Consider the following 22,578-nt stretch of genomic DNA (forward strand, 5'->3'; position numbering starts at 1 on the left):
ATACCACTAGGCGTTGAGATGCCAAGATGCGGATGGCACCGAGGTGATGTCTAGCAAGTTGGTGTGGTCATCCTACAATGCTGAAACTCGGCGTGGGTCACCCCATTAGCCTGTGAGATGGCGTCAGTAGCGGACCGATGTGCGAATAGGCCGAAGGCAGCACAACGCGCCAAGATCCGGATGTCACCGTGGTGGTTTCATAGTTGAGAGGCACTTCATCTGCAGTGGGGCGCCGAGATCCGGATGGCACCGAGGTGATGTCTAGCAAGTTGCTGTACTGGTGTGGTCATCCTACAATGCTGAAATGTAGTGGGGCGCCCATTTACCGTTTCAGTTGCCATTCAGCTGAGTTTCGGCTGCTCTTGATGCTACAGCGACAGGCGGCTGCAAGAGGACTCTCAAAATGGCGGCCTGTTCTTTGGATTTGGGCCTGGTCCACTAAAATGGCCCTGGGACACCTTAGAACTTGGACGCTCGATTTTTTTTTCCTTTCCTGTACATGCAAAAAAAGGTAAATGCCCGGTACGTTACACGCTTCATCTGCCACGATGAACTCTCCAGAGGAACCGAAAAAATATATAGTTGTGGTAACTATACCATGCATCGTCATATGGAGAGGTGGCACCAATTAATTATAGTGCTGCATAAAAGAGAGATTTGGAGGAGAACCCCTGACCTGCTAGTACATTCATCAAAGAAGTAGCACTGAGAGCTTCAGAGGCAAGGGAAACGGTCCCAAATATTTAGAAGAACTTTGGAAAGATTAAAATGACATGTTTAGATTGTGGTAAATTAATTTCATGTGGACAGATGAGTGTTACTCTAATAAATACAGCATATGAACATCATCATAGTCGATGGTTGGTAGAGACATTTTGACTATATCCTGGACCTGCCCGTCCTCGCCCAAAATGGCGCCGGAATAAATGGGACTCGTAACTCCTTGTTGTGTACTGGTTGCAGAACCTTGAAATCACGAGATACGTATGCAGTTTTGAAGCACATGGCGGGCGGGGACGAGAATTGATTGAATATTTCGACATCCCTATTGATATTAAGTTCTGATGTGTTATTGATTACTGTACTGTTGAAAGTTCGAATTAACGTCACCCATGGTACTTGCCCGCAAATGTATATCTAGATAATTTTATTGTAACTGGCCCTGTCGTATTTTAATTATAAAATGTACGTCCACTGATTCCGTAACTGTTAGACACCTTAGTTCTTGCAACCTAATGGCCCGCCCGTTACGTTCCTCTACAGTGTAAATGTCTATTCATCATATACGATTACAGTTTGCTCCGTGGCAGGCCCACGTGGTTATAGGCTCGTATGTGTATAATGACATTTTCACAATAAAGGTTTTTAAAAGAAAACATGGTAGTAGTATATACATTGGTAAAGTTTTTAATAATAGTCACTGTTTTAGAATCATTAAAAGGCAAGTGAAATAAAGCAGACCAATTACATGAAGGGTAAAAGGTATAATACGAAGGAACGCAGTAAAGATAAATGGTCAAGGGCTGTTGTGTTTTCTATTCCTGCAACATAAAGTGATCGATAAGAATCTCATATTCAGGCGTATCGGCGACTAAGACAGCAGGTCGACCCTCTTTTGCTCAACGGCTCCGTCATGGGACGAAGAAACGCTCTTTTTCTCGAAAAAAGAATATATTTTACTTGCAGGACAGTTGTAAAATTTCCGGGAAAGTACATTAGCCTGGAACATTATAACATATATTTAAGAAAAAATAATGTTCGGAAGTAATTAAAAGCGTAATTTTTAGGTGATATGACCAAGGCTTTCATCATTAGAATAAGAAAAGTAAAATGAACCAATGAAAAGTTTTATTAACAAGTCACATGACTTGTTATGCTTACGTTACGCGCTGCGCGCCCCGGATGACTTCCGGATGCGCTAACGCGGCGCGTCATATGACGCATTACGCGACAACGCAGGTCCAGAATATAGTCAAAATGTCTCCACCAACCAGCGGTCGAAACACAACCCCTTTCAGCAGGCTAAATAGTTCTGTTAAATGACAACAGAAGGGACAGGCAACAAGAACCATCAGTCAAAGAGGGGAGGGCTAGTTCTTCTCTACCGGGTTAAATTGGGGCGCTACCGGAACTGATCGAATTGGTAGTCTACAGTGTTTCTGGATGTTTCAGACTGAAGCTGGGGTTAGCATGAGAGCAGCACCATTTCGTAGCTCCGTCATGGCCATTCCGCAACCAATCATGGCAGCCGCTCTTTATCGTTATTTTGGGCGGGGTGGGTGGCGGAGCCGAGCTGTTTTGCAGCCATCATTGTGTGGAGTTCAGTTCATCTCACTAGTTTTGTATTTGTCATGAGGGGTTGTTCCTAATGTTTCTATTTTAGCGAGGTCAAAAAGAGATCCCATTAGTGGCCTACTGATTTTGCTCGATTCCTTTTCTTTTTTTTTTACACGATTTTTCGTTATCTGCAAAGACTAAACAGAGTATTGCGACTCTGTGTTTGTTTGTAAATAGAGAATGAACCAAAGAGAACTAATTCTAAAATAGTAAATACTTGGATAACAATCAATCAAATGGAGAGAGAAGCAGGCACGACGGATTACAACGGGGGCAAAGGCCTGCGTTAACTACCTTTCACTATCTGCAAAGAGAGAGTACTCCTAATAGAAATGAGGGGGGGGGCACCATTCAAAGCAGATCAGTGTGCATAAACACGAAAATGTTTTCACTTACCACGTACTTGACATTCGACAGCTTATGATATTTGCTATTAAAAAACCATTGAAATTCACTGAAAAAACCATAGGTTATAGACCATATATAGTTAGGAATTAGCATTTACAAAACCTTGAAAATTCACTGAAAAAACCATAGGTTATAGACCATATATAGTTAGGAATTAGCATTTAAAAAACCTTATTTTACTCACACAAAACCATTGAAATTCCATATATAGTTAGTTGCACTAACTATATATCGCGCACCCGCAATCCACTGCTGATCATGTCACATATTACATCATTCATGACATGGTCAGTGACATCACTGATGACATCACTGATGACATCTCAAATGACATCACTGATGACATCACTGATGACATCTCATTTGACATCATTCTTGTGCTAATACGATAAACCTCTTCAGACTCTAATATAACCTTAGATACACTCAGTGTATACAGACACTCACACACTGCCACTCATCCATGGAGTTACTCACACACCCAGTCAGTCATGCAAAGAAACAATCTCACCTCCATTTCTTCAACTATACAGTTAAACACACCTTACTTATTGAAACATATACTAACACATATTTACTCTCTTATACAATCCCTGATACAAGTTCACAATGATCGATACAACCACTCACTCATTCAGTGGCTCTCATGCACAGTTATTTATATATGCCAACTCTCACATGTACTGTGTTTAACATATGTACTTACTATGACATGTAGCATTGAGATATCCATTCACTCATCAATACACTCATGCACACAGTCAACTGCCCATGTAGCTGTTTCCACATGCAGTCTTGAACTCATACACCTAGTGAATAAACTGCTCACACATCTATGCATAGAGTCACACACCTTCCAGCCACCCCCACACAAACTCAATCTGCCATAGAAATACTTGGGCAACCAATTAATAACACATATAGCCTCTCGTATAGCTAATGATCAACACATGCAGCAGTTTACAGAACAACAGACATAATGATGCACAAATTAAGACAGTTTAGTCACTAACCCATGCACTCAGTGAGACACATTTAATCACTCACTCATACATTCAGTCATGCACCTACTAAATCCTTCGTCCAGACACTTATACATCTACTCATTCTTCAATATGTAAAACATATTTAAACTTTACAGAAACACACAGTCACTGGATGACGTCATCAGTGATCTCATCAGTGATGTCATTTGAGATGTCATCAGTGATGTCATCAGTGATGTCACTGACCATGTCATGAATGATGTAATATGTGACATGATCAGCAGTGGATTGCGGGTGCGCGATATATAGTTAGTGCAACTAACTATATATGGAATTTCAATGGTTTTGTGTGAGTAAAATAAGGTTTTTTAAATGCTAATTCCTAACTATATATGGTCTATAACCTATGGTTTTTTCAGTGAATTTTCAAGGTTTTGTAAATGCTAATTCCTAACTATATATGGTCTATAACCTATGGTTTTTTCAGTGAATATATATATATATAAAATCTATATTTTAGACAACTATATTAGTGAAAACGATCAGGTTTTTTCAATATTTTTGTCATTGTAATTATCAGTATAGTGAGTCGATATTTTTGAATTCAATATATTTGGTGCACTATTTTTGTATGTAGATGCTTTGTGGCTCGATGTTTTGTCAGTGAACCCAATGGGGTAAATTCCAAACAAGATAAGACTGAGGTTGATTTCCTAGAATGCTTTTCCACATCACATGATTACAAAGATTTGACTGCATAGCACAAAGAGGGTGGGATTTTGGCCTTATAAACAGACAAGACATGCCCACAATTACGCCTCCCACATATCTTTATAAAATCTATACATAGCATTAGTTTGAGAAAGGGTTCTACTCACATAAAGCTTAATGTGGTCAACATACTGCCCATTTTTGGAAAAAAAACATCCGGAGATAAATTATTATTTTTGTTTTTAATTTAAAGAGTTTTATATAGCGCAAATATGACCCATTGGTATCAGAGCGCTTCACAATACATGAGGTAGGTTAGAGATAAATCTTGTAAAGTATAACGAGACACAATGATACGAGGTCGGTTAGTATACGGCCATAAAGAGTTAACAAAAAATATATACAGTGACATGAGGTAGCTTTAGGATACAACTAGATTTAAGGTGTACTGGGAATTCCAGTATGCAATAGTTCTTAAATGTCTTTTTCCTGTGCATTCTACATTCCTGGGTCAGGAGTAGTATAGTACCGACAGAGGTTATCCCCAGTAAAGCTGGTGACTTTCTTTCATTGTTGTTCTGTTTTGGTAACATCTATGTCACGGTGCTAGTGATGGACTGTCTTGCCTATGGAAGGAACTTACTCATTAGGAAATTCTTAGCTTCCCTCTTAATTGTTGCTGTGTGAATTTTCCTAATGTTTGGAGGGAGTGAGTTCCAGATTCTGGGGCTGCTCCTGAGAAAGCTCTATCATATGTTTTCTTCTTCCGGAAGATGGGTGGTCTCAGCAACAGCTCCTTGACACTCATGGCTGGTCTGCTTCCTCCCGATAATTAAATTTTCTGGGCAAGGTATCTTGGAGTATTGTAGTGGAGCGCTTTGTGGGTAATACATGTAATTTTTAGCTGAATTCTGGCTTCGTAAGGGAGCCAGTTTAATGCTTTCAGGTGTGGAGAGATATGGTTGAATTTCCTCGATCCGGTGATGAGTCTTGCAGCTGCATTGAGGCATGCTTTTAGTGGTGCTGTGGAAATTTTTGGTAGACCTGCTAAGGTTGTACATCCATATTCAATCCTCGAGATAACTAATGATTGGTATGCTAGTTTGAGATCCGCCTTAGAAATAAATGGTTTCACTTTTCTAATGTATTTCAAATAGAAACGGGCACTTTTTGCCAATGATTTGATGCGGGCTTTAATGTCTAGGTTCTCACCCAGCTTGATTCCTAGTGATTTTGCTGAGTCAAGTAGGGTAGGGGTGCAATTTAACGCTGTGACCATTTTGGACTATTCCTTCAATTCTGTGTGGTTCTTTGGTGGTGAAATTAGTAGGAATTCTGTTTTTTGTGCATTTAGCTTCATATGGTTGCTACTTAACCATTGTAATGACATTTTTAAGGCCTCATTCATTAACTTGATGTCTTCCAGAGATGCGATCTTGATGTATACCTGCGTGTCATCCGCGTACATGTGATAGGATATCTTTGAGTTTCGGAGAATTTCTGTAAGAGGGTCAACATACAGGTTAAACAGTGATGGAGATAATGTAGATCCTTGAGGGACTCCAATTGAGTTAGGGCATGATGGTGAAAGTGATTGGTTGACCAGAAATCTTTGCGTTCTATTCTGAAGGAAGGATTCAAACCATTTCAGCACATTTCCAGACATTCCCATCCTGTCATGGAGCCTGGTCAGTAATTTTTCATTATTTACCATGTCAAATGCAGATGACAGGTCAAGGAGGATTAGTAGACATGTTTGATTGTGTTCTAGGGCCTGTAGTGCATCATCGACAATATGTAGGATTGCTGTTTCCGTGCTGTGTCCTGTTCTGAATCCTGACTGGCAGTCGTCCAGTAACGAGAAATTGGCGATGTGCTGGCTCAGTTGATTTTGCACACATTTCTCTATTAGTTTGGCAAGTAAAGGAATATTGGTCACTGGGTGAAAGTTATTAGGATCTGCCGGGTCCGCTGTAGGTTTTTGATGATGGGGACGACTTGACCTGTTTTTAGGCATTCTGGAAGGATCCCTTGGGATAGAGAGGCACTTAATATTTTCGTCCATATTGGAATCACGATATGGCTGATTTCTTTCAGGCATTTTGAGGGGAGTGGGTCATTATAGTGGTTATTAGGTTTGATAACTGAGAGCGTTTTGGTGATGGTATTCTGGTCATATAGTTTGAAGGTATTGATCGTTGAGGGTGTTTGGTTGGGAAGGTTGTCAGCTGCTCTCCTGAGCTCTCTTTCAAGCGTGTTGGCCTTGTCGGTGAAGACTGTTGAGAATTCTTCACACCTTAGTTGCATTTTTGTAGTTTCTTGGGCAGATTTGACAACTTATTCGATTGTTGCTTTAAGATCTCGAATAGTTTCCGTGGTCTGTTTTTGGCGTTATCCAGTTCTGATCTAATAAATTCCTTTTTGGAATTGAGGACCTTTTTGTTGTATTTGTTTCTGATTTTTCTGAGGGATTTCAGTTCGGGGGATGATGGGTATTGTCTCCATTTTCTTTTAGCAAGTCTCAGTTTCCACTTGTCTTCATTCAGTGTCCCATTGAACCATGGATTTTTAACCTTCTCTATGACTCTTTTCAGTTTTAGTGGCATGGTGGCGTTGACTACATTCGTTACTGATGTAGTGTAGTGATCCGTTAGATCATTCACATTCTGCAAGTTGTTAGGTGGATTTAGGTCCTTCTCACAGCTTTCTACTAGTAGTTCAATATTCGAGTCTTTAGTGTCCCGAGTCCACTTTATGAGTTTGATAGGTTGCGTGGTCTTGTTCTTTTTCAATGTGGGTATCAGGAAGGTTATGGCATGGTGATCTGACCAGTCGCTCTGAACAATTGAGAGGATTGAAGTATTATTGTTTCTCGATATTATCCAGTCTAACGTAGCTCCTTTCGAGTGTATTGGCTGTGTGCATGCTTGGGTGATGTTTAGCTCCGCTAAAAAGTCTTTGAGAGTGTTGAACTGTTTGTCATTGCTGTCGTCCCAGTGTAGATTAAATTCACCTAGGAATATGTTATTAGCGTCAGTGTTAGAGTTAGCCATTATGATCTCCATTAACTGGTCTATGAAAGTAGCGTTATTTCCTGGTGGGTGGTAAAGCGCATGCAGGTTGCAGCTTTGATTGTCTGCCGATCTTATATTGAGACCTAGGTATTCACAGGATTCGAGTGGGTCGGATTGTATTTGGCTGACCTCTATATCCGATCAGTGAATGCAAGCTATACCACCCCCTATCTTTTTTAGTCTATCTAGTCTCACAATGTTATACTGAGGGGGCACTAGGAGATCCATGAATGGAGATGGGGATTCCGAAAGCCATGTTTCTGTAAGGATTGTCATGTCAATTTCCTGGCTAATGATGAGGTCAGCTATGTCTGATGCATGTTTTGCTGCGACCGACAGTTGAGCAGTAGGCATATCAGAGGTTTCCCAGAGCTACTTGAGTTCAGTTTTTGCGAATCGGTGATTAGCTGGACATGTTGTTAGTTGTTAAGGTTGGGTTTCCTTACATCCTGTCTGGATGTTCTATTAGCATCGATCGGGACTGTTCTAATTTCCTCCCCTCTACTGCGTTCCGTATGCTCATACTCCCGGAGTAAGGATAGGGTTTCCTCTTCTGATAAGTAATTACGATTCCTATCTGGTCAATTATGCCTATTTGATAATGGCATGGCCGTCTCATTGCTCTTTCTTTGAGAGTTATGTACTAGTTCTTGGATGTGCTCGACTTTGGAGTGAGTGCTTACCGTGATTTCAAGTAACTTTTCCATCGCTTGCAGAGTGCTTAGTATGTCTTGTGACATGTTGCCTATTTGTGTTTGAAGCTCTTTGATTTCTCTCTGAGTCTGGGGTGACGTATTAGGAGTGCTCACCTGCTTATTTGGGGATTCACGTTTTGCATTCCCGTGTTTTAGATCTGTTCTCTTTACCAAGGTCCTTTTCTTTTCATCATTAGTACGGTTGTCTGCTCCACCTCTATTTGCAATGTGGGATGCGCCATCTATGTCTTGTGCTCCTAATACCATGTTTGGGGATATACATTTTGTATGGTTCTAGATGTCATTTGTGCTGTAGTAGAGTGGTGTATGGAAGGGGTGATATCTTCCAAATCAGTTATTTCCAGGTTCTCATTGAGTGGCCTACTTGTAGGAGATGTCCCGTCATTGGGAAGAGGCGTCGATTCTTCCCTCTGAAACTGCTCCTGGTCGTTATTTGCATATTGTGTAGACATTTCTGTTCTTTCTGTATCATTCCCAAACAACGTGCCTCCTGTTCCAATTGTGTCTCCTAGTTGCGTAGAATGTTGTGGTTCCTGAGGGCCTCTAGTTAGTATGATGTCTGTGGTGGTAGTGTTGTTTGTGTCTAGAGTGTCTTGTGGGGTCTGGTGTTGTTGAAATCTTGAGTTCTCTACACGGTCTTTTAAGGTTGAGAACATGTTGTCGAATTTTTCTAATTCGTTGTTGGCTGCTTGTATAAGCACTATTCCGTTCTTGTAAATAGTTATGCATAGGTCCGCTCTGCATCTTGGTGAAGATATGATCATAAGTTTTGTGCCATGTGGTATATTGTTTATCGTTTTTATGTTGAGCAATGTTTAGCCGTTCTTCTGGTGAAGAATATCAGGTCATTCAAGATAATGCCTTTGTCTGTGTTAAAAGAGGGGACAGAGATCAGCGTGTCCGGGTTTTTCCTCAGTAGATTGTGCTTGAATTTTTTGGCTGCATTCTTGGATAATTTGGTTGGATATTTTATGACATGAGCGTTCATGCCTACTGGCTCTAAGTAGTTGTCGGCCATATTTGCTGATTGGAGTAGCATACTATTTGATGTGCCCTCTCTTATATGTCACTATCTGTCTCCGGTTGCTAACAGGTCTAATGAAAATCTTGTGGTGTCTTTTCTCCACTTAGTTGCTAAAAGTTGCCAATTGTTAATTAGTCTTGTCTACTTAGTTGCCAATTGCCCAGTTTGATGTTTGATGTGTTCCCTTGCTCCCCTGTCTGCATGTGGTTTCTGCTATTGACTTTGTTCTCTTCTTGTACCTAGTGTGATGAACGTTTATGTATTCTCTCTGTCTTGAATACATTAGTTTAATTCTGTAAAATTCGGCTTAAGATGTATTGCCAGCTTAATGTTCAGAGTTCTTTCTTTGTTAAAAGTTATTTCAAGATGGCCGCCTTCGTAGTTGCCAAGCTCATCTGAGAGCTGGATGCCCTTATCTCTTTCTATTGATTGTCCTCTTTCACTTGCCCTTTCCTGTTACTGCCATTTTGGAGATGATGCCTTAATAAGGAGCCAACCTCCACTCAAGATGGCCGGGGCCCAAGGCAGTAGAGTTTCTTCAACAACGTGTGCAGTTAGAAATTGAATTGAAAGTGAAGAGGAGACTGATGTGTCTGGTCACTGATCTGAAGGTCAGCGTCGGCTGCCATTTTAAGGTCAGGCAGACCGGGCTCTGACTCCCCAGTTTTCTTTTTTGCCCGGACCGATTGTGCTTCAACCCTACCTTTAGAGCTCCTAGAGGCCTGGAATAATCCCTCCCAGCAGCAGGGGCCCGAGGTGGCCCGCGCGGGGATGTCGCGTGTGTTACAGGTCTGACTATTGGGAAATTAAAGGCCCAGGGTGCTCTGCGCCACTGTCCCGGCAAAGCTGCAGTGCCTTGCGATCCCGTGAGCCCAGGGAGCACCTTTGGCGGTCCGGTGATACGCCACCTAGCCTTCGGATTCTCGGGCTCTAATCACCCGTGCTCTGTATCTCACCCGAAGTCAGTCTATGGGGACAGAATATGGCTCACGCCGGGTCCGGTGCCAAGTCGTTTTGTCTCCAGTTCATGGGCTCCGAGCATCCGCTCTCCACCCCTCGCCTGATGCTCCTGAAATAGCTCAGTCTATGGGGGCAAGAAAAGCGCAGACTATTGGGGGCACTGATAGCCTGAGGGCGACACGGGCAGAGGATCCGGATCCTCACCTCTGTCCCGTGTCCTCGGGTGAGCTTCGATGAGAAGATCCAAACGATGCGGTCAGAGGATCCTATGGGGGGCCATGGCAGCGCTGTCCAGGGGGCACGGAGCAGATTTCGGGCAGCTTTCAGGCTCAGATTTCTTTTGATGGGAAACGCTCAGTGCCTGTTTCAATCCCTGAAGCAGCGAGTCTGGCTGGTCGGGAGCTGGCGAGGAGAAGTCGTGCTGGTCTGGTGCTGGCGAGGAGAAGTCGTGCTGGTCTGGTGCTGGCGAGGAGAAGTTGTGCTGGTCGGGTGTCAATCCTCCCTGGGTAAGCTAATTTTTACTTCTATTTGTTCCTAGCTGTTCCGGTAGTCGGTGGACGGTGGGTGGATGGCAGGGTTTTACCAGGGATTTAACTGCTTTGGTTATCCCGAACCCAGTGGCTCTTGGATAGAGCTCCTACTTGGCGGCCATCTTATGATCTACAAGATAAGGATACGAGTCCACTATTTCCAGTTCATTTGAACCTAAATACCATTAAAAGCTCCTCCTTAATCTTAACCCATTCTAACAAAAGATCAAAACGTTGTTTTTAGAAATACTGATCTTCTGAAAATGGGTTCAGCATACTCTGACAGAGCTTCCAGACGATGTTGCAAACCAATGGGCGGTAAGTCCAAAATAGCCGGATCAAGCGTACAGTAGGGAGCCATTGGACATCTGGCCAATTCTGAGCAAGTCACCCCTCACTTGGTTCAAAGTTTCTGGAAGGTCCGAAATTTATAAAGAAAACAAAAGGGGAGCAAACAAACAGGCTTGCTTAAGAGCGTTGTGGGTTTTAACCTTACAGGCTGGACCCTGCGTCCCTCCCATTATTTGGCACAAGTATCCATGTGTAGCCCTATAAGACCCACAAGGATATGCGGAACCCCCAGAAGGAGAAACTTCCTATGAGGAAGAGACAGGTAACCCACAGAGAATAGCCCCTGACTCACCTTCTTCATCGCGGTTTCCAAGCTCCTCCTTTGATCGTTGACATCGCCACTCCTGGAAGAAAAAGAAAGAGTTAATGGACTCTACCTATTCTGCACAAAAGTAAGCGGATCTAAAAGGAGTCAGAGCCAATCCAGAAGCGGGAACAGGAGTGGAAAAGACGCCACCCAACAACAGGAGGTTGATGAAAGCAGAAGACGGAGTCAAGGAAACACAGAAGACTCCGAGAGTATTGAGTCCGGAGCAGCACGATTGAACGTCGAAGCGGAGAAAACTGAAGGATCCTGCCAGAGAGGTGAGGAGATTGAAGACGACACGGCCCCAGAGAGTTGGAGTGAGGAGTAGTAGACACCCACGGGGAGGCTTACATACCGCAGCAACTCAGGAGAGTTGCGGCAAACACAGTACATGCTCCAAGCGTGAAAGCAAATTAAAGGTACAGGTTGGGTTGTACGAGAGCTGGGTTAAACATTTGCAGAACAATAGAGAGATGTGTATCGCCCTCTGTGTTGCTATACCTAAGAGGCTCTTCGTTTCCGTCATTGAGTGCTGCATTATTTGCTTAATATCCTCTGTACCTTCCACCCAGAGAGTGAGAGACAGAGAGAAAAGGGGTAAAGAGAGAGAGAAAGAATAAAAAACTAATCCTGACTGGTGAATGAAAATAAGTAGGACACGGCCTCGGACACTGTGCATGGTATGTCCTTAGTAAGCCTTGAATCAAGGCCTGGTTGCTAAAAAATTAAATTAATTCTGTTTTATTAAACCCCAAGAGAGGGACATTTATGTGGAATTGTTTCTACTTTTCTTCCTTTCTTAAGTATATTTTGGCTTCCTTTTGGAGACCAATAAATTTTCCTTTTCTCTCGTATTTGTTTTATCTTTGCGACTCAGAGGCAAAACAACAGGTCTGAAAAGATAGACCTGTTAAACTACAATAACCAGAATCACCCACATTAAACCTAGGCTTTTCAATCCCACTTGGCTGTGGTGACATTACCATTTACAAATACTTACCGCCACCTTCTTCTTTTCCCGAGCCTCCAGGGTAACACTCTCCTGGACGAAGGAGAAGATGACCTAGAGGAAGAGAAGAAGGAAAGAATTGAACACCTGAGGAAGAAGAGTTTAGTTCTCTTTAACAGTTATTATCTACACTCAATATTAAGAATCAAATTCAGCCTTCTCACTTCTTTTTCCGCCCATCCTTCCCACACTTTCTCCACAGTTTTTGACGGTCCACTCTATCAAAACGCCATGGAAAAAAATCTGTGAACACCGTATATACTGGCATGCCTCGAAAGGGGGCATATTTTTCCACAACATTCTGCAGGACCGCAATATTGTCCAGTGTACTGTGATTCCTCCTAAATCTGGCTTGTTCCGGGAGAATGATATTCTGATCTAGATCCCACTGCTGTAAATGACTTAGTATGCTTTTGGCAAATATTTTGCCATAGGCATCTAACAGGGCTATCGGCTTAAAACTTGCCGGGAAGGTTTTAGGGCCCTTCAAGTACAGCGGGACAATAACACTCCCCTTGTATGACTGGTGGATTTTCCCAGAACGATAACAATGATTAAACAGTGGGATGAGGAAACATCCCAAGGCTAGAGCCTCCTTTTTAATAACCGCCATGGGAACCTGATCAGGCCCCAAGACGCCAGATGTGCTAGCATTCCTTATATATGCCACAATCCCATCCACAGATGGGGCATCATACGCCAAGGATAATATTTCATTCACACAAAAGGTCCCGGTAGGTCTGACTTGGTATTACTCGCATAAAACTGGGAAATATAGTCCACCCATGCATTTTCCGGGATCTGGATTGCCTATGCCTTTACCCCAGAGCTGCAGTATTCGTTGACGAAACGCCAATACTTTCCTGGTGTCTTTTAGTTGTAAAGGCATGTATGTTAAAGGCATATGCAGGGTAAAGGTTTTCCCTATCCCCTGCCCTAAACCGGTCCCCAGTACCACCCAACCCTTTTGAAAAATACCTGAGCCCTAAAATTAGACCCCAGCGTGACCCCCTCCAGCCCTTGTTAAAAATACCCACACCTGCCCTGAGTCCTAAATCTAGACCCCCAGCGCAACTCCCCTCTGGCCCTCAGGCCTTTTTCAAAATACCCGACCCCTGCCCTTAGCCCTAAAACTAAACCCCAGCGCCACTCCCTCCTGGCCCCCAGGCCATTTTAGAAATACTCTACCCCTGCCATGGATCCTGTGTGCATCACCCCTCCTTACCCCTAGCCTTAAGACTTTTTTTCACCCCCTTCCCCAGGCACAATTCTCCTTGCCTCACCACGAGGACGAGGCAGCTCTCAGGGACGGTGCAGGCCATAAAAAGGAAGCCGAAAGATCTCTTTGTTTCTTCTAACGACGCTGACAGCCTTTACCATGCCGGTGCCTTTGTCACTACACATATGCCCTTACCATTCATACCTTTACAAAGTTATTTTGTTGTAAAGGCATGTGTGGTAAAGGCACCGTGGTAACAACCAATTTGTAATAGTTATTTTCCATCTTCTAAGGGTCTCATGATCATGTTCTGATTTTATTAGGGAACAAAACCACCGGTATGGACTATATTTATTCTTTGTTACATTTTCTAAGGGGGGGGGGAGCGGAATTGGCCACTTTGGCATTTAGGTATCCCATGATTATAACCTGGGGACAAGCTTCCCTGATGGCAATCTCAGAAAAAAAGGAGAAGAACGAGCTCATCAAATGATCAAGAGGTTTCCCAGGTGGAATATATATGTTCCTGAATAAAAAAGAAGGATGGACAACCATTCTCTCCCAGGCAAACCAACTTCAAACATAAACACAGGTTTGAGGTATGCACATAGACCACGTGATACCAATTAATTATGTTTTTGAGCAGAAATACCACCCCTTTCACCCCACCCCTTTCGGTATGTCTTGCCTTATAGGAAGATACAAAATAACCACTGCAATCAAACTCTGAATATGACCAGGTTTCCTGTAGGCACATAATTAGGGATTTAAAGTTTTCAAAAGATTAAATTTCTCTTCATTTTGTCCCAACCCAGACATATACCATATGAAAAATACCACAAACAGGCTACCTCAATGGTTCATTGGCCCTGGGTACAAGATGAGTGTTATTTAAAGCACCCACCTCCCAACTCCACTAGTCAGGATCGGCCTTCAAATCGGTAATCCGGGAAAAGGTTACTGGACCTGCAACCATGTTAATTATACAGCGTCCTTGCCCTAGTGAAAGGACTATGGGCTTATTACGATGTTGGTCGGAGATGCCTCAGACTGACACCGTTGTGGTCTTGGGACCGACTGAGCTCTGGTCGACAGTTCCGACCACCTGATTACGATGCCACTGAACACTGTTCGGTTGCATACTCCCATTTCTCTATGGGAGCTTGTGTTATGGCCGTAAACCGGCCATATACAGGCTCCCAAAGAGAAATGGGTGTGTGTGTGTGTAAAACCTTGTACCCTGTGGCAGGCACCCAGTGGTGCCTGCCACACAGTGCAGAGATTTACAGGGGGGCTCCCTAGATACCCCCTCGGCCACCAACCGTAGGCCGCTGACGCAAGGGGGCCTGCTAGGGGCCACAAAGTCGCTTTCCGACAGGAAACAATGTTTGCTGCGCAACTTGTACAACGCAGTACTTTACAACGCGGTCATTACAACGACCGCGTTGTTACTACATGTGTCATTAAAACGCAAGTCGTTTCAATGACTTGCTCTAGAGAGCGTGCAACACCAGGGAATTTGTTGGATTTTAAATCCAACACCTTCCCTGCTGTTGCGCAAACTGGAGTTGGAATAGTAGTTAATACTATTCCTAAGTCCAGCGAACCCCCTAGAGCAAGTCGTTGAAACGACTTGCATTGTAACGAAACACGTGGTAACAACGCGGTTGTTGAAACAACCACGTTGTAAAGTACTGTGTTGTAAAAGCACATGTTATAACGTACTATATTTCTTTCTGTGTCAGAAAGGCCGGCACGGAAAGGCTTGTCGGAAACAGACATCGTAATCCTGATGGCGGGAACGCCATCCATAGGGGATTATGGTGCGGGTTCGACCGGGCGGAAGACTCCGAGAGCCGGTCGGAATGACTGGTCGGTTTACATTCCGACCGCCGATATCATAATTCAGAGGTGGGAACGCAAACCGACTGTGTCGGTCGGAAAGCCTCCGACCGTGGTGGGAAAGCTTCCAACTAGTGGTCGGAGGCTTTCCGATCGACAACTTAATCGTCCCCAAAGTTTTTAGGATTCCCATGTATATAATCAGAATCTGGCCCCCTTACATCAATCCGTATTGACTTAAATACACTCGGATCATTCGGTTTTTGAATCGAAGACTGTTGAAATGAGGATTCCCAATGAACAACAACCAGGACAAGATCAATCCCTCGCTTAAGAAAGTACTCAAAATCCTGAAAGACAAATTTTGGAATAACCAGGGAGACAACGGTGACTCTAGAGGAAGTGGAAGGACCAAACAAATGAATCATTACGTTACTAATATCACAGTTTTTGACCAGCTTTAAGGCCTCAATCTCTGTGAAGGCATTAAGGATAGAGCTTCTGTTAACTGGAGGAGAATCGTTGTCAAATAGCCAGATAATACCCACAATTGAAGACACAAAATTCTGTGCCTCATAGGTTCATTGTGGAAGTCCTATTGGGGGAATTCATAGATGTTTCCTATTCCATAGCAAAAGGTTTCTGCCCCGTGGCTAAGCCAAGAACAAGGCTTTTGTGGTGCCAAACATCTGTATTACTCACATTCGGAGGGATAGACTCCTTATAGCCCTTATTTGTGCCTCCTAGATGAGGACTTTCCACTCGGGTTCAGTCATCCGGATTGATAACTTCCCTGTACCTGAACTCCAACGAGGGCAGAGGGACCCCACTTCCAGCTCCTTCTCCCGCTCCAGGGGGCAAAGACAAAGCACTGGATAAGAGAATGGAGATACCTGTAAAGTCAGGGATGACAGAGTAGGTATGGTAAACACTGCACTAGTGCTCACCTCCACCCCGGTAGGAACCGAATTCTAGTGGTTCTGAGAAGGGGAGGCAATCATAACGCAACCTTCAGCGCAGAACTTCGACAAGCCCCCCTACCCTCGGGCTTCGCATCTCAATATGTAGGTAGTATGCAATCTTTTCACTTATGTTTAGGAAATCTTCTAATTCTTTTGTTTTTTCTTTTCTTGGTCATTCTTTTCTGACTCCTTGTGGGGTACTCCACATTACCCTCCTTCACAGCCCTGCTCAACGCCCCATTTAAGACAGGCACAGTGTGGAACGAAGCAGTCGAATTACTAGTGATTGCCAGCTCCCCTTTCCCAACACCCTGCCTGATTACAAGACTGGTCCATTTCCTTTCCCAAGCTTTTTTAGTGCCTTTTTTATTCCCTTTTTGAACAATGGAAAAATCTCTAACTTCGCTTTCCCCAAAGAGGAACACTGGTCTGAGTCCCAAAACAACATATTTAAGCAAAGCTCTTCATTTTCACGATTGCAAACATTTTTAGGGGCAGGCATTTGACATAATGGTATAACAGCTTGTGAGGAAACATCTCTAAACCCACCAGAGGACATCAACGTTTTGGACTTCTGTTTCACAGGATTACCCTTAGAGGGATTCACTGCTGATTTTGACCTGGGGTGACAAAACTTATTGACAATCTACCCTTCAAACAAAATATACATTTCCAATACATGGTCAGAACTTAGCATAGTTTTTTCCAGTAGAGACAAAATTGAAAATTTGATATTTTCGAAGCAAAATAAAATATCTGCTGGAGCGCCCTCCCCTCCGTTGACAGATTTCAACCTGCTTGGCAAGAAGACTTAACAGACTAGCTCAGAAAGAGAACCCTTCAAGGGTGTTGAACTGCAATCTAATGGAGGCAGAGAACGCTGCATAGAGCTGGAGGGGGAAGTTAGATTAAGTAAGCTCCCTTTGTCTGACATTTTCAGCAAGGGGCAACAATCAAGAGAACCCCCTTTCCCCTCCTTATGAACATCAATGTCAATGTTGAGGGGAGGTAAATCTTCCCAAATCCTCACCTCTGTGTAGGCCACTGATGCCACATCAACACTGATTTAACTTCTCAGGGGTTCATCAGGAACTGGAGCAGCACTTAGCCCACCATGGACGCCTACCTCCAAAGATGAACTTGGAGAACAACAGTCATTCAAACTCCTGTCAGAGAGATTGCGGGGCGATGACTGAGCAGCAGATGAGGATTCCATTGCAGTTACTGGATGAGTAGTAGAGGCCTGAAGGGCCAGATCCTCCTGAGCATCTACAACCTTCAAAACCCAAGCGACAACATAGTCCATCTTAAGACTTTCGAGGCATATGGGGAAGGACAAAGCTAAAACAGGTAAAGATGGTGAAATAGCAGAACCATGCATGGAGTCTGTCTGCCACCACTTCAGAGGCAATTTTGGGCCTTTTCAGAAAACAACAAGAGATAGAGGGATTGGATTTAAAGTGTTGCTGCTGAGAGCTTCTGGCACTGCAAGTTGATTTCCTTGCCGTTCGAATTTGCCTTGGGGATGAAGGAACAACTCGCCCAGAGCGCAATTTCTTCAGGGTCATCGTATCATGTGCAACTTCCACTTGCCCCCTCTGGAGCCCGAGTTCAGGCTCCCAATAGGCTTCCAAAGGAAAACCAATGAAGAGCGGTAATCTAGTGATTTTTAAAATGATGTACAAGGAGCAGGCTCTCCTCCAGGGGTACAAGCTGCACCATCCAAATGCCGGCCACCTCCGAACCACCAAGGAAGACTAAGCCTGCAAACCTAGGCCTCTGCTGCACTCTATAATGCTACTACAACACTAGATGCTAGATCATAGCCCAGTTCGTCAGTTCACCAGTGCCTCCTGCGTTATCAACTCCAACACACCAATGAAGCTATTTGTACTTCTCCTGACTTCAGCCTCAACCCGCTGCTCTGCCTTCCAGGTGGGGGGAGAAAAATTCTGCAACTGGCTGAAGAGGGAGGCAGAGTACACCGCTCCACTGAAGACTCTCCTTCAGAATATCAAACGGAGGAACCGTGTACAGGCGCAGGCTGACAAGCTAGCAGGAAGGATCTTGGCTCGTAGCCCACAGTCTCTTCTTCTAGGGGCTGGAAAGACTTTGGTACGTCAAATAACTATAACTGGCCCTGGCACCCCACTGGAACTCCTCCGGACTAGTCAAAATGCAGGAGGAATGCTGGTGTGGACTAGCGCCCGCCAGTAGATCGCAGAGCGTGGGGGTGAGACAGCGTGTAGCACCCACCAGTCTTCCTGTGCTTGAACGACTCTGCCCTGCTCAAAGTCTTTGTCCGGGGACCCAGAACACAGAAATCAAAGAGACCAGCAGCTCAAAAAAGCCCCTTGAATGGGGGGACTAGGAGCTCGCAGCACTCACCAGCACTCTCTTGTCAAGAACGGTGTCTGTCATCAGGAGGCGTGGCCCTCGAAACACCACCAGAAACCTGTTCATGTCGATTCAGTGGTAGCAAGCCTTGTCGGATATTCTTCCATGACAGAGAAGAATATTTTAAGGGACCGCTCTGACAAGAAAGTTGCCGCTGCCTTGAATTATTTTTTTTTCAGAGACCCATGTGGCAATGTGGGGCAGCATTTATGGGGCTTATACAGCCAAATCCCTGATTTTAGACTTCAAGAACCTATTGTGGGCTATTCAATCTGAATCTGAGTGTTTACCATTATTAGAGGATATAGAACGTCAGTCAGATAGAGTTTTTGTCAGACATTTATTTTGATGTGGTGAGATCAACTGCCCTTGCAGGAGGAACTTGTATCTTAGGGGCTAGAACACTGATGCTGCTCAAAGGTCAGCAGTTCTGAAGATGCCACTCTAGGGAGCTATGCGGTTTGGTGTTGAATTGGAAGATAAGCACCATTGCATATTTGAAGAGAGAAAGCATTCATCTTCGTTTGACCACTATTCATCAAAATCATCTGGTGCTTTGTTATGTTATGTTAAGGGGGTGCTTCTATAGCGCACGGCTAATCCGAGGAGTGTCCCGGCGCTGTGAGAGCCTCAGCAAGTCCAAAAGAAAGACAGACGGATGAGTGACAGAAGCATAGCTCCGCTTGCGGTGTTATTGCAGAAAGAGGAAGGTCTTCAGGTCTTTCCTGAAGGCCAGAAGATTAGGGCTGGATCTCAGAGAGAAAGGGAGATCATTCCATAGCTGCGGGGCGAGAAATTTAAAGGAGCGCCCACCACAGCGGGCACGGCGGATCATGGGAATAACTGCTTTGGCTTGAGAGGAAGAACGCAAGGATCTGGCAGGAGAGTAGAAGCAGACCCATTTCTGAAGATAGCGGGCACCCGTACCATGCAAAGCTTTAAATGCAATGGTTAGGGCCTCAAAGATGATACGCTTCTTCATGGGGAGCCAGTGAAGAGTCTTGAGAAGCTCACTGGCCCTTGCTCTCCTGGGGAGGCCAAAAATGGTACGAGCCGCAGAGTTCTGTACCACCTGAAGACGCGATAGGAGGTAGTCAGGCAGCCCAAGATAGAGAACATTAGAATAATCCAGCCTGACAATGAAATCCTCCTTTAGTCAGCCATTAAGACATCAGCAGACTCAGGACTCTTTTGGTAGATCCGGGGAAGATTGTCTCCTTTTAAATTCTACAGGAAGCAGAAATTGGATCAAGGGTCAGCATTCTCGACTAAGGCAGGACTCTAGGTTCTTCTTTAAAGGTTGAATGTGGCAGCTCTTTACACAATATGAGCTGATAACAAAATGTTTTGGGAGCAGACACAGATATTCTTATCCAGTCTTGGTCTACTTTTGAATATTCCAAAATGCCTGCTTTCTCCCTCCAAGGACCTCGTATTCATTGGAGCCCAATTCAGAACAGGCCCTGGGAAGGATTTTCTCCCAGAAAAGAGGATTCTCCTTTTCAATAATCAATTAAGGATCTTCTTTACAGGAATCACGCTCCTGCAAAGCTGTGGTTGCAACAGCAGGGGCAAATGGTGACAACTGTCCATACAGTTCAATAGGCAAGATTCCATCTTCGACCTCTTTTCAGCCATTTGAACAGTCATTGGTCCTTAGTGGTGGACTCATTGGACAAGTTAGTTCCTTTCTCTGTGGAAGTCAGACACAACCTTCAGAAGTGGTTAGATGCCCAGAATCTCTTCAAAGGAGTGAAAATGTACCTGGACTGTCCATTAGTCCTAACTACAGATACAAGGAGTCTGGGTTGGGGTGCTAGTCTGATGGAAAGAACATGTCAATGCAGGTGGTTGTTTTTGGAGAGTCGCAAGTCCCTGACCCGGAGGGGGCTGACGGCAGTCTTCTGAGTCTTAAAGTTTTTTGATCAGCCTCTTTTGGGTAAAGAATGTCTTAGTCAAAACACAGTGGTAGTATCCTACACAAATAATCAAGGAAGCACCCGTTCCAGGACTCTCTATGAAATAGTAGTGCCGCTGGGTTTTTGGGCAGAGCAGAACCTGGCTCACCTGTTGGCGGTTCACATCAATGGATTGGACAATGTGCTAGCCGAACTGTCTCAGCAGGAGGTTTCTATCCTCACTGGAATTGACATTGTGCTGAATCACCTTTTAGAAGAATTACTCGAGATTTGGCGTTTTATATGTGGATCTGTTTGCAACCAAGACCAATGCTCATCTGCATCGATTCTGCTCTAGGGTCCCAGAGGAGGGAGCCTGGGAGTAGACGCATTGCTTTTAAAATAGCTGAATTATCTTATGTATACTTTTCCTCCCTTCCCATTAATACTGAAGGTTCTTGATAAAATCAAAGATGATGATAGATTTTCGTTTGGGAAATTGTATTTGCCAACTGTCATCTCCAAGTCACTTCACAACAATGCCTGCATTCTGACCCCAACATTCAAGGGCAGATGCCCAGGCATACGATTGTAGATAAAACACGGGGGTAACAAGGGAAATCAAGGATGAGGAAATACCAAAGGGGATGGAAAGAAATAAAGTATATAGGCCTATACTATTATAACAGAAAGACCTACTATATGTAAATACATTTTAGAATACAACCGTTCTCTTCAAGTTTTAAGATGAAAAGGGTGACTTCATTCTGGTGGTGCCTTACTGACAACAGAGATCAAGGTTTTCACGGCTGAAATCCCTGGTTCTTCTTCCACCATGGGTGCTTCCAAGATCTCCATCTCCTCTCAAGCTGTGTCCTCTCTCTCTACGGCTCCAACTCACTATATCGGTTTGGAGGTTTAAAAGTTCCTGCTCTTAGTAAAAGGTCTATCCTCTCCTTTAGTGGAGATTCTCCCGCATTCTGGACTGCCTTCCACCCTGAAATCCTATTCAAAGCATTAGAGGTCTTTTGACACTTGTTTGTTGCATAATTGTGTTGCCCCCACTTGTGCCTTTACTGATGTTCTACATTTTCTGTTGATGACCTTCAATTAAATCTGTCTCTTTCTACTCTCAGATTGCAATGTTTCACTATTAAGGATTTCAGATAATTTTCTGAACCCTCTAGAGATGTGGACTCTTTAATCTCAACTTTACTTTAAGGTTTTATTTCTGGTAGGCATCACTTTTGCCAGGAGGACTGGTGAGTTGGGAGCCTTAAGATTTACCCCTCCATTCATTTGGTTTATAGATAATGGGGTCATTCAGAGACAGGATTCTACTTTTGTTCCAAAAGCGAATTCTGTGTTTAGTAGATCTCAAGACCTTCTTCCTTCTCTCTCTAATGCAGAAAAGCAATTGTTAAACACTTTGGATGCTAAGAGAGCCCTTTTCATTTATGTCAACAGGTTACAGCAATACAGGCAGTGTGATTCCTTGTATTTTATTTCAGACGGGTGGGACAGGGAAAGAAGGCAACTAACTTGCCTCTGAGTTGATAGATTAAGTCTACCATCTTGCTGGCATTAAGAGATACCCCTGAAGATCCTCCAGTCCAAGAGAGTTCTATTCGAAGAGTGGGTGCCTCCTGGGTGGAATTCCTGGGGAGTATCAATCCATGGAATTAGTAGGGCATCAGCGTAGTCCTCTGATCACAAAGTCGTTAAGCATTACCATCTGAACAATATTTCTGAAGCTATTTTGTGATTGGGAATAGGTGTCTTGAAATCTGAAGTGTAATTGGATGGGTATAGCACTGTTTTTTATGTGAGGAATTCTGTAAAGTTGG

General features: G+C 43.9%; 1 long non-coding RNA gene across 1 annotated transcript in view; it reads right to left on the minus strand.

Annotated features, from left to right (window-relative positions):
- LOC144823692 (uncharacterized) overlaps nt 1–22,578 on the minus strand; it is a 95,981-nt gene that overhangs the window by 33,615 nt on the left and 39,788 nt on the right. The window contains exons 2-3 of the long non-coding RNA XR_013608830.1: nt 12,405–12,467; nt 11,390–11,441 (exon numbers count right to left, since the gene is read on the minus strand). This is a non-coding gene — a long non-coding RNA (uncharacterized LOC144823692). The remainder of the gene's footprint in view (nt 1–11,389; nt 11,442–12,404; nt 12,468–22,578) is intronic.

Source organism: Lissotriton helveticus, chromosome 3_1 (assembly GCF_964261635.1).
Source record: "Lissotriton helveticus chromosome 3_1, aLisHel1.1, whole genome shotgun sequence".
Lineage (NCBI taxonomy): Eukaryota > Metazoa > Chordata > Amphibia > Caudata > Salamandridae > Lissotriton > Lissotriton helveticus.